Below are 9,215 nucleotides of genomic sequence, written 5' to 3'. Positions count from 1 at the left end.
TCTCATAAGAAGATTTACTAGACAAAAAAACTCAGACGAGATTAGCAACCATGGAATGGACAAGAGCAAGTTCATCTTAAGCTCCTCCTTCAAAAACACTAGATTCTTTGATGCAATCTCGAGATGTTCACGCACGACCTCAAAATCTTGAAGAAGATTTCCAATCAATTGAACAGACATCTGGATTGGAAGATCTTTTTCATGATCAATTGCTTGATAGCAAATAACAGGAATGGGATCATCATCAAGTTCAAAGATTACTTCATCAAAGTTGTCTTCCTTTTTTCTTTCTTCCATCGTGCACTTGCTCAATCAATCCCAGAAAAGCTCTTGGCGTTACCGAACCAGTATATATGTATATCAAAGACTTGATACATTTTTAAAGAAAAAATCACACAAGAGAAACCAGGGTTTCTTGTAAACGTTTGGTAAAGGGACAGTGTGCACAGATACATGGTTAAGACCCAAGGCGAGGTCTATTAATGGATGGAGCAAATAGGTTGAGAAGATGACAGGAATCATTGATACAAGTTTACTCGACTGTCATTTTAGGAAGAGTAACTAGTGTATCTTAAGAAGGTATTAGGAAAATAATTTTTTTAAAAAAAAAAACTGTTTGGGGCAAACTACAGGAAGAGAGAACACTGTCATTACAATACAACACAGACCGTTTGTCAAGAATAAGATCTTCGTTGAGGGTTATGTGTATCTTCTCATTGGTCCATAGAGAGGATACACATAAAAGAATAGTCAACTTGTATATTGATGAACATGAAGTTCATTAGTGGTGTTGACACACTCCTTTTTACTCTCCTCCCCTATACTAGAATTATTAGGAGAATGACAACAGTTACCTGGATCAGCTGCTTTCCTTGCCTTATTGATCTTGAGTTTGAGACCGTTGATAATGGTCTTGAGTTCCGAGACACGATTATTGATGTGAATGTAATCAGGAATATCAGCAAGACCATTATTGAGGGAAAGAGAGAAGTTTGAAGAATTTTTCTTTCTTCGACACCTTTTTCTTCTTACAGGTCTTTCAGAATTATCAGTCATCCACACAACATTGTTCCTTTTACGGTTGTAAGTAGAAGAAATGTTATGCTCATAATAAGAGAAAGCCTCAATGCAACCTTTTTCATGATTGTGGAATGAGTTTTTAACTGAACACTGAGGAACAGGTTTAACGACTTCTTTCGACATCCAAATAAGAATGTAGTGAAGTTTTTCATTCCGTATACAAAGGTGACATCTTCTTTCAACATGACCTTTCTTTCCGCAATAATAGCAGTTGACAGGAGAGTTTTTATTTGTCCTCAACTGAGTCATTCTTGTAGGCTCACGAACTTTAGATACATCTACGGTAGTAGAAGGGTTTTTTGCCTTAACAAAACTCATCTTACCTGTACTTGGAGCTTCTATACCTTTATAGCCCAGACCACGTGTATCACGATGTTCTTTGCAAGCTCCAAGCATAGAAGATAGTTTTGTAGAGCTAGAATTTAACTTTTCAAATTCTCTTCTAAAGCCTGGATCTTTTTAAGAGTCGTACTAAGATCAGTCTCCAATTGTTTTTCCCGTGTGAAGAAAGCCTTTTCTCTGACGTTGAAACATTCTTGTTGAGAGACATACCTTGCATCGGTTTCTGCAAGCCTTTATTTCAACACAAGGAGATTTTGTCGAAGATCATCACATTTAGAAATTTTTGAACATATATCTTCGTTAGATCTTTAAGAGTAGCTTGTAATAAGCTATCATAACCCTTAAGATTTTTTTCAATTTTCTGTTTTCAACACAGAGAGGAGTTAGAAATTCAACCAAGCAGGATGTTGACTTCTTTTTCTTTAGAAGACGATCAAAGAGGAGGATGTACTATAACACTTCTTCTTCAACATCTTATCCCTCTTCTAAATCACTTCCATCAGAGAGATCATCTAATTGTTCGTCAAGACGAGCTTCCCAGTTAAGAGTGGGTTTAGATGATGAAGAAGATGTGACCGATTTCTCAGGCGTCTCAAGATTTTTAGCCAAGCTTTCCTGAACTGGTGATGCGTGTTTAGAGATAACACTACTGTCCATATCAGATCGCTACAACCATAGACTTATGAAGTCTTTAACGTGTTTGACTGCTCTGATACCAATTGAAAATGCTAGGGTCTAACAACCACACCCAACAATTTGTTTGGCAATCTGAGAGGACTTACTCCAATACACTTTCTAGAGAATCAACTAGACATTCAGACTCAATCTAAAATAAAGTATATCAAAGAGTTTAATATCTCTAACTCTTAGTTCAATCCACAATCAGCAAATAGAAATCTGCGAGCCCGATTGAATATAAGAGGAATTACTTGAACGGTACCAAAGACCAATGCTCAAGTGTCAATCAATGTAAATCAACAACCAAAGGTTGGATATTCTAATTGATTGATCTTAACGCACAACCTGTGATATTTCAATTATATAACAAAATAAAAAGCGGAAAAGAAATAACACAGACACCAGAATTTGTTAACGAGGAAACCGCAAATGCAGAAAAACCTCGGGACCTAGTCCAGATTGAACATCACACTGTATTAAGTCACTACAGACGCTAGCCTACTACCAATTAACTTCGCACTAGACTTTAATTGAACCCTAATCAATCTCACATTGATTCAAGGTACAGTTGCGCTCCTTACCTCTCTGATCCCAGCAGGATACTACGCACTTGATTCCCTTAGATGATCTCACCCACAACTAAGAGTTGCTACGACCCAAAGTCGAAGACTTTAATAAACAAATTTGTATCACACAGAAAAGTTTACAATAATAGATAAATCTGTCTCCCACATATAAACCTAAGAGTTTTGTTCCGTCTTTTGATAAAATCAAGGTGAACAGAAAACAATTGATAACCCGGACTTATATTCCCGATGAACAACCTAGAATTATCAATCACATCACAATAAACTTATTCGACTAGCGAAACAAGTTATTGTGGAATCACAAACGATGAGACGAAGGTGTTTGTTATTACTTTTCTAACTTGTCTATCGGAGATATAAATCTCAATCCAATTTTACAATTGCACTCAATCACGATAAAAACAGCAAGATCAGATCACGCAACTACAAAGAGAATAGTTGGGTCTGACTTCACAATCCCAGCGACGTCTTCAAGTTGTTAACCTACAGGGTCTAGAGAAGAAACCTAAGGTTAAAGGAGAATCGACTCTAGTTATGCAACTAGTAACACACATGAAGTGTGGGGATTAGGTTTCCCAGTTGCTAGAGTTCTCCTTTATATAGTTTTCAAATCAAGGTTTGCAATCCAAGTTACCTTGGTAACAAAGCATTCAATATTCACCGTTAGATGAAAAACCTGATTCAACCAAGATAATATTTTTCAACCGTTATATCGAATTTATATTTTTGCACACAAATGAAATGTACCCTCATTTAGGTTTATGTAACTGTACCCAAACGTGTACACCATGTTGGTTCACAAATAGTTAACCGAGGTTAGACATATGATTACTCTCATATCAACCTTCATCTTAAGCATAACTAGTTCAAATGACTCAAATAAAACTAGTTAAAGAGTTGTTCAATTGCTATATTCCCATGGATTTATACAAGAACACAATGGAAGCAAAATCGGTTTGATTCACTCGAATCGATACATGAACATTATAGCCAAGGTTTGCAAAGATTTCATTCCTTATTGATAAATGTTTTAGGTTCATGTACAACCGATTTTAGAAAGTAACCACTTAAGTATGCGTACGGGTATGCGTACTTAAGTAACCGGATTTGAGTTTGTTTTAGTTTCAAACTTAGTAGAAATTCACGGACGTGAACTTTCCGCCAGTATGCGTACGGGTACGTGAACTTTAGGTAGCCAGATGAGTTTGGTTTTGGTTTTCAAACTCAGCAGAAATTCACGGACGTGAACTTCCGCCAGTATGCATACGGGTACACATACTTACCCAGTATCCTATAACCTTTTTGTATACACACAAGTATGCATACTTTAGGCTCCCGATTTTGGACTTATACATTAATGTGCGAACACACTTATGCCTATATCCAAATATGGTTACAAGATTCTAAAATCTTTATTTCAATCATTGAAACATTCTTTTATAATGATAATAGTCGTTTTCACACACTATTAGCATCAAAGCAATTTTCAAGATATTGAAATAATCATTATCGAAACATTCCAAGTCTTACACCAAATGATTATATCACACAAACCATGTAAGATGTTACTCTGCAATTTTCTCATGATATAAGATGAACTTGGTTGAAGCGAAAGCTTACACATATTTCGAGAAATATGTAAGCGAGATATACTCAACTCGAAATCTCAAATGTGTATAGAGAAAACTATATTGTAACACGACTTATGTCTCAATATAGGAGATAGAGTAGAAATAGACTTTCCAAGTGATATATGAGTTTAAGTCTCCACATACCTTTTGTCAATAAAGTTCCACAAGCTCTCCTTAGTAGTTCTTCGTCTTCAAGTGATAAACGCCGTGAAGTCTAAGCTCAACTACACAAACTATGTCCTAGTCCGAGACATCTATAAATAGGCTAGAAATCAAGACTTATAGTTTTGATCACTAACATTGACAAACATGCTTGAGATAGCAACGCATGCGAGTTCGAACGAGCAGTGCTCTAACACTAGCTTATTATGGTCTATTTGGAGGGACAGAAGTGAAAAAGCGGGGTCTAACAACCACACCTAATATTTCGTTTGGCAATCTGAATAGACCAACTTCAATATACCTTCAAGAGAATCAACTAGACAGTTAGACTCAATCTATAAAAATTATATCGAAGAGTTTTATATCTTTATATCTTGATTCAATCCGCAATCAGCAAATAGGAATTTGCGAGCCCGAATGAATATAAGAGTATTAACTTGAATGGTACCAAAGACCAATGTTCAAGTGTCAATCAATTCACTCAACAACCCAAAGGCCGGATACAAGAACTGATTGATCTTAACGCACAACCTGTGATATTTCTATTATATAAATAAAATATAATGCGGAAAAGAAATAACACAGATACCAGAATTTTGTTAACGAGGAAATTGCAAAATCAGAAAAACCCCGGGACCTAGTCCAGAATAAACACACACTGATTATAAGCTGTTACACCAATTTCCTACTACCTATTCGGAATAGATGTAATACCTTCTTCAGCACTTGTAAAACTCCTAGCAGAATACCGATTCTCTTTAGGAACTCTTCACACAAATCTTCTAGCAGAACACAAATTTCTCTTTAGAAGATACACCAGCACGATTGATACGATTTGATATTTTGTTTGCACAAAACACCGGTTTGATTTCCCTTTAGATGTAAATCAAGGTTTTGGAAATCTTGTGTTTATTTTGACAAAAACAATTACTAGGTAAAAGTAATATCAAAACAAACTTGTAGATTAGGGTTATAACTTACAATCAGTATAAGTACACACAAGGAGTCCGTGAACCTGATTTCCGTAAGTAAACTTGGGTGATTCCAAAGATCAATTTCCAAGTTAACAAAACCCTAATAATTCTACAACAAGAAAAACTAGAATAATTCTAGAGATGTCTTGTTTAAAACTTCTCAAGGATTTTTACGAGATGCCTCAATAGAAGTTTTTCTTTCTAGTCTCCGATTTTGAGTAACAAGTGTTGGTATACGATTGGAAACTGAAATCTATCAAAACCTAGGGTTTATGATCAACAACTCTTGAATGGTTTTATATCAGAAGAGAAAACCTTAGAATAGACAAGAGGTGAAAAATCTAGATTACAAGTTGTATGATCAATCACGAAGATTAAATCCAACTTGGCTTTGTGATCACCAATACAAAAACTTTTATCTTGCTCTTGTTCACGAAGAACAGAAGCCATGGAAACAACCTACAAAGCTTACACCAATTTTCCAAAGGGGATGAAAAACGTGTAAACTCACGAACCCTTTATTTATAGTGAAAAATAGCTTGCAAAATAAGCAAAGCTATTTTCCTTTTTCAAGACTCTCCTAATTATGGGAGTCTTTCCTAAGTTATAAATATTATGCATAAATAATTAAATAAATAATTAATTAGCAAATATTTATTTATGTGAATAAATCACATTTTAACTTAGACAGGAATTAAAAGTTATCACAAACACTTTAATATGGTAATCAAATATGTTTGGAATAATAGACATCTTGCCTAGACAAGGAAACATCACCAACTTGACCAAAAATAGCTTTTAGTCACGAATCGGGCCCAACTCCATGAACCACTACAAACAGCCCATGGATTGTTTTCTACTAACGAACTTTAATAAATCACTCATAACTTCATCGTTATAACTCGGAATTGAATGATTCTTGGCTCGTCGGATTCGTAAGCTCATTCACTATAACATGAGATTCTTTATAAGGATAAAGTTTATTGTCTCCAAGTTCATGAATCAAATAACCTCAAGTATATATACATAAAATGTACATCTACCGTCATTGGAATTGTTCCATAGAGTGAGAATTTATCTTGATAGATTAGAAAGGTAGAATTGAACAAGAATCCAAATGAAATCAATCACATACCTTTGCTGATGAAGTACTTTTTGATGTCTTCTTGTAGTCTTCAATCTTCATCCTTTAAGGATAGATTCGATTCAACTTCTTAGACCTAATCTAGTCCGAAACTATCTTTAGTATGCTAAATCAAGAATGCATTTTGGCAACTAAAATTGACAACTAAATTGATTTACGAACGCTAGTGGGTTCAACCGAGCAGTGCTCTAACAAGAAGTAAGCTCCAATTTTGAGAAGATTAGGCCGCATATTTCAGTTGTTATTAATGATACCTATTTCTGGTTCTCATCCTACTTCTTTGCGGATGAGAACTATGTTTTCCCTGACCAATGTGTTTCTGAAATCTCAGTTAAAACCACCTCCTCTTAGTTGGTATCCTCCTCCTGATATTTTTGTCGAATTGAATGTAGATGCAGCCATGGGTTCTAATATTTATGTAGTTGTTGCCGTTGCGAGAACTCATACTGGACATTTCCTTGGTGTTGTTACCTCTTTCCACAGTCTAACTATCCTCCTAGTGGCAGAAGCTAACAGTTTTCTTACAAGACTTAAACTTGCAAAACGTCTACAGCTGCAATGCATCATCCTAGAAGGAGACTGCCTCTCGGTGGTCAACGTGTTAAATGGCATTTCTTCTTTCACGCCATGGAGAATTTGTCGACTGGTGGAAGAGATCAACAACCTTACAATTCATTTTAACTCAGTCGTGTTTAACTTCGTGAAGAGTGGAGCTAATGATGTGTCTCAAAATCTCGCTTCATATGCTTTGGAACATAATGTCCAAGAGGAATGGACATCTTCCCAACCCCCTTTCAGCATTTCTGATCTGTTAGCTAAGGAACTAGCTATCTACTAGTTCTCTTTTCTTCTATTTTTCTTCTGCTTGTTTTGTTCTCTTCTTTCTCTCTACCAAAACAAAAAAACAAAAAAAATAAATAAAAATAAAATTACATGCAGTCAACTACAGGGCCGTAGCAAAGGTTTTAGGGGTCCTAGGCGAACTTACTGAGACAGGGGCCTATATAAGCAAAATAACAGAAATTCTGGTGTTTTTATATAAAATTATTACACATTGTCAAACGATACTGCCAATGTCAAACGATACTGCCAAAAAAAGTTTAAAACACAAAACAAATACCTTATCTCATGATAAAAACTGATCTTCCTGCCCTTTCCGATGCGAAATCTTCAATTATACTATCAAAATCAATGTTATCTAACATCTGAATCTCAATAGATAACATTGCTAACCCATTCAACCTTTTTTGTGACATCGTAGATCGAAGATAATTCTTAATTAACTTCAACTTCGAAAAACTTTGTTCGGCCGAGGCGACTATAACTGGAATTGTCAATAAGATTTGGTATGCAATAAACGCATTCGGGTAGCAACATTCCATATCCTTTAAGAAATTCAATACTTCAATTGCTTTACCGGTTTCGGGTGCACTTTCATCATCAAAATATGTCTTGTTCTTTTAATGATGCGATTTTCTGGAAAATTAGGCTTCATTTTTCTTATGTGCATTCTCATCATTCACCAAAAAATCACCATTTGTTTCCATCTCATTAACCAAATTTCCCATTCTTCATCACTGTCATTCATTGTTTCTTCATGGATGTCATTATTTGAAACCAAATATCTATTCATTGCTCCTCGTAGAGAATTCGTAAGCTTTTCAGGTCTTGCCTTTCCCTTTTTTTTAGAAGCACCACTCTTGCATTTTGTTCTTCTAAATGGACCCATGATTTGAATCAATGTTTCATCGCCTCAAGAATGAAAAGATAAAACCTGTGCACAAACATGCCAAATTTATATGTTATGTCAATTAACTAACACTTCAATTTAACAATCATCATTTGGCAACTGTAACAACACAAACATAAAATAAATCTAAAAAATAAAGACTTGAAAAGTATTAACCAGTGAGTGAATCTAATTGGAAAACGAATCCTAAATCAGTTGCTTTACTTAGGCAAATAAACAACTTAAACAGAATAGGTATTTGGCAATACATCAAATCAGTTTTTCCCCCAAATTGGATACCAAATCAATTGCTAATCAGAAATTTTAAAACAAGAAAATGAACTAGATTATCGATGGGTGGAACTTACTTTGATATAAGTAGTTTAATCGTCTTCTTCTTTTCTAATTGGAGATCGAATCATCGGAAGAAACCCAAACGGCCAAACCCTGGATTTATTTTTATTTTTTGATCAATAAAAAATACCCTGGAACTTCTATCAGAGAGCACGTAAAACCTTTTTTTTTTCCTTTACGTCTCGACTAAATCTATAGCAACATATAAAAATTTTGGGCCCTAAAATTTGGGGGCCCTAGGCCCTTGCCTAGCTGGCCTATAGCCATCGACGGCCCTGGTCAACTATTGTGTATGGCAGACAATGTAGAAAAATCATAATCATGTTGTTTTAGGTCTATGTATCTTTGCTCAAGAAACTGGGAAGTAGTGAATATTGAATACTAGGCAGTTTAGAGATTATATGGTTGACTATTTGAGTACTTAAATACCTCGAGTGTCGTGTTTCGCGTACAATTTATATCCTGGTAAGTTTCAGAATGTAAAACCAATAAAAAAACGAAACCAATAAAAAACGATTTTACTGACATATTTCT

The 9,215-nt window shown here is 35.1% G+C and overlaps 1 long non-coding RNA gene across 1 annotated transcript; it reads right to left on the bottom strand.

The window, feature by feature from the left end:
- Positions 1-7,603: 7,603 nt before the first annotated feature.
- On the bottom strand, positions 7,604-8,838 carry LOC113361427. The gene is made up of 2 exons (XR_003365115.1): positions 8,696-8,838; positions 7,604-8,372 (listed from the first exon to the last, which is right to left on the bottom strand). It is a non-coding gene; the product is annotated as an uncharacterized LOC113361427 (long non-coding RNA).
- Between the last annotated feature and the right edge of the window lie 377 nt (positions 8,839-9,215).

This window comes from Papaver somniferum, chromosome 3 (assembly GCF_003573695.1).
Source record: "Papaver somniferum cultivar HN1 chromosome 3, ASM357369v1, whole genome shotgun sequence".
Lineage (NCBI taxonomy): Eukaryota > Viridiplantae > Streptophyta > Magnoliopsida > Ranunculales > Papaveraceae > Papaver > Papaver somniferum.
The sequence above is the reverse complement of the archived record's forward strand: the minus strand, read 5'-3'. Positions and strand labels throughout refer to the sequence as shown.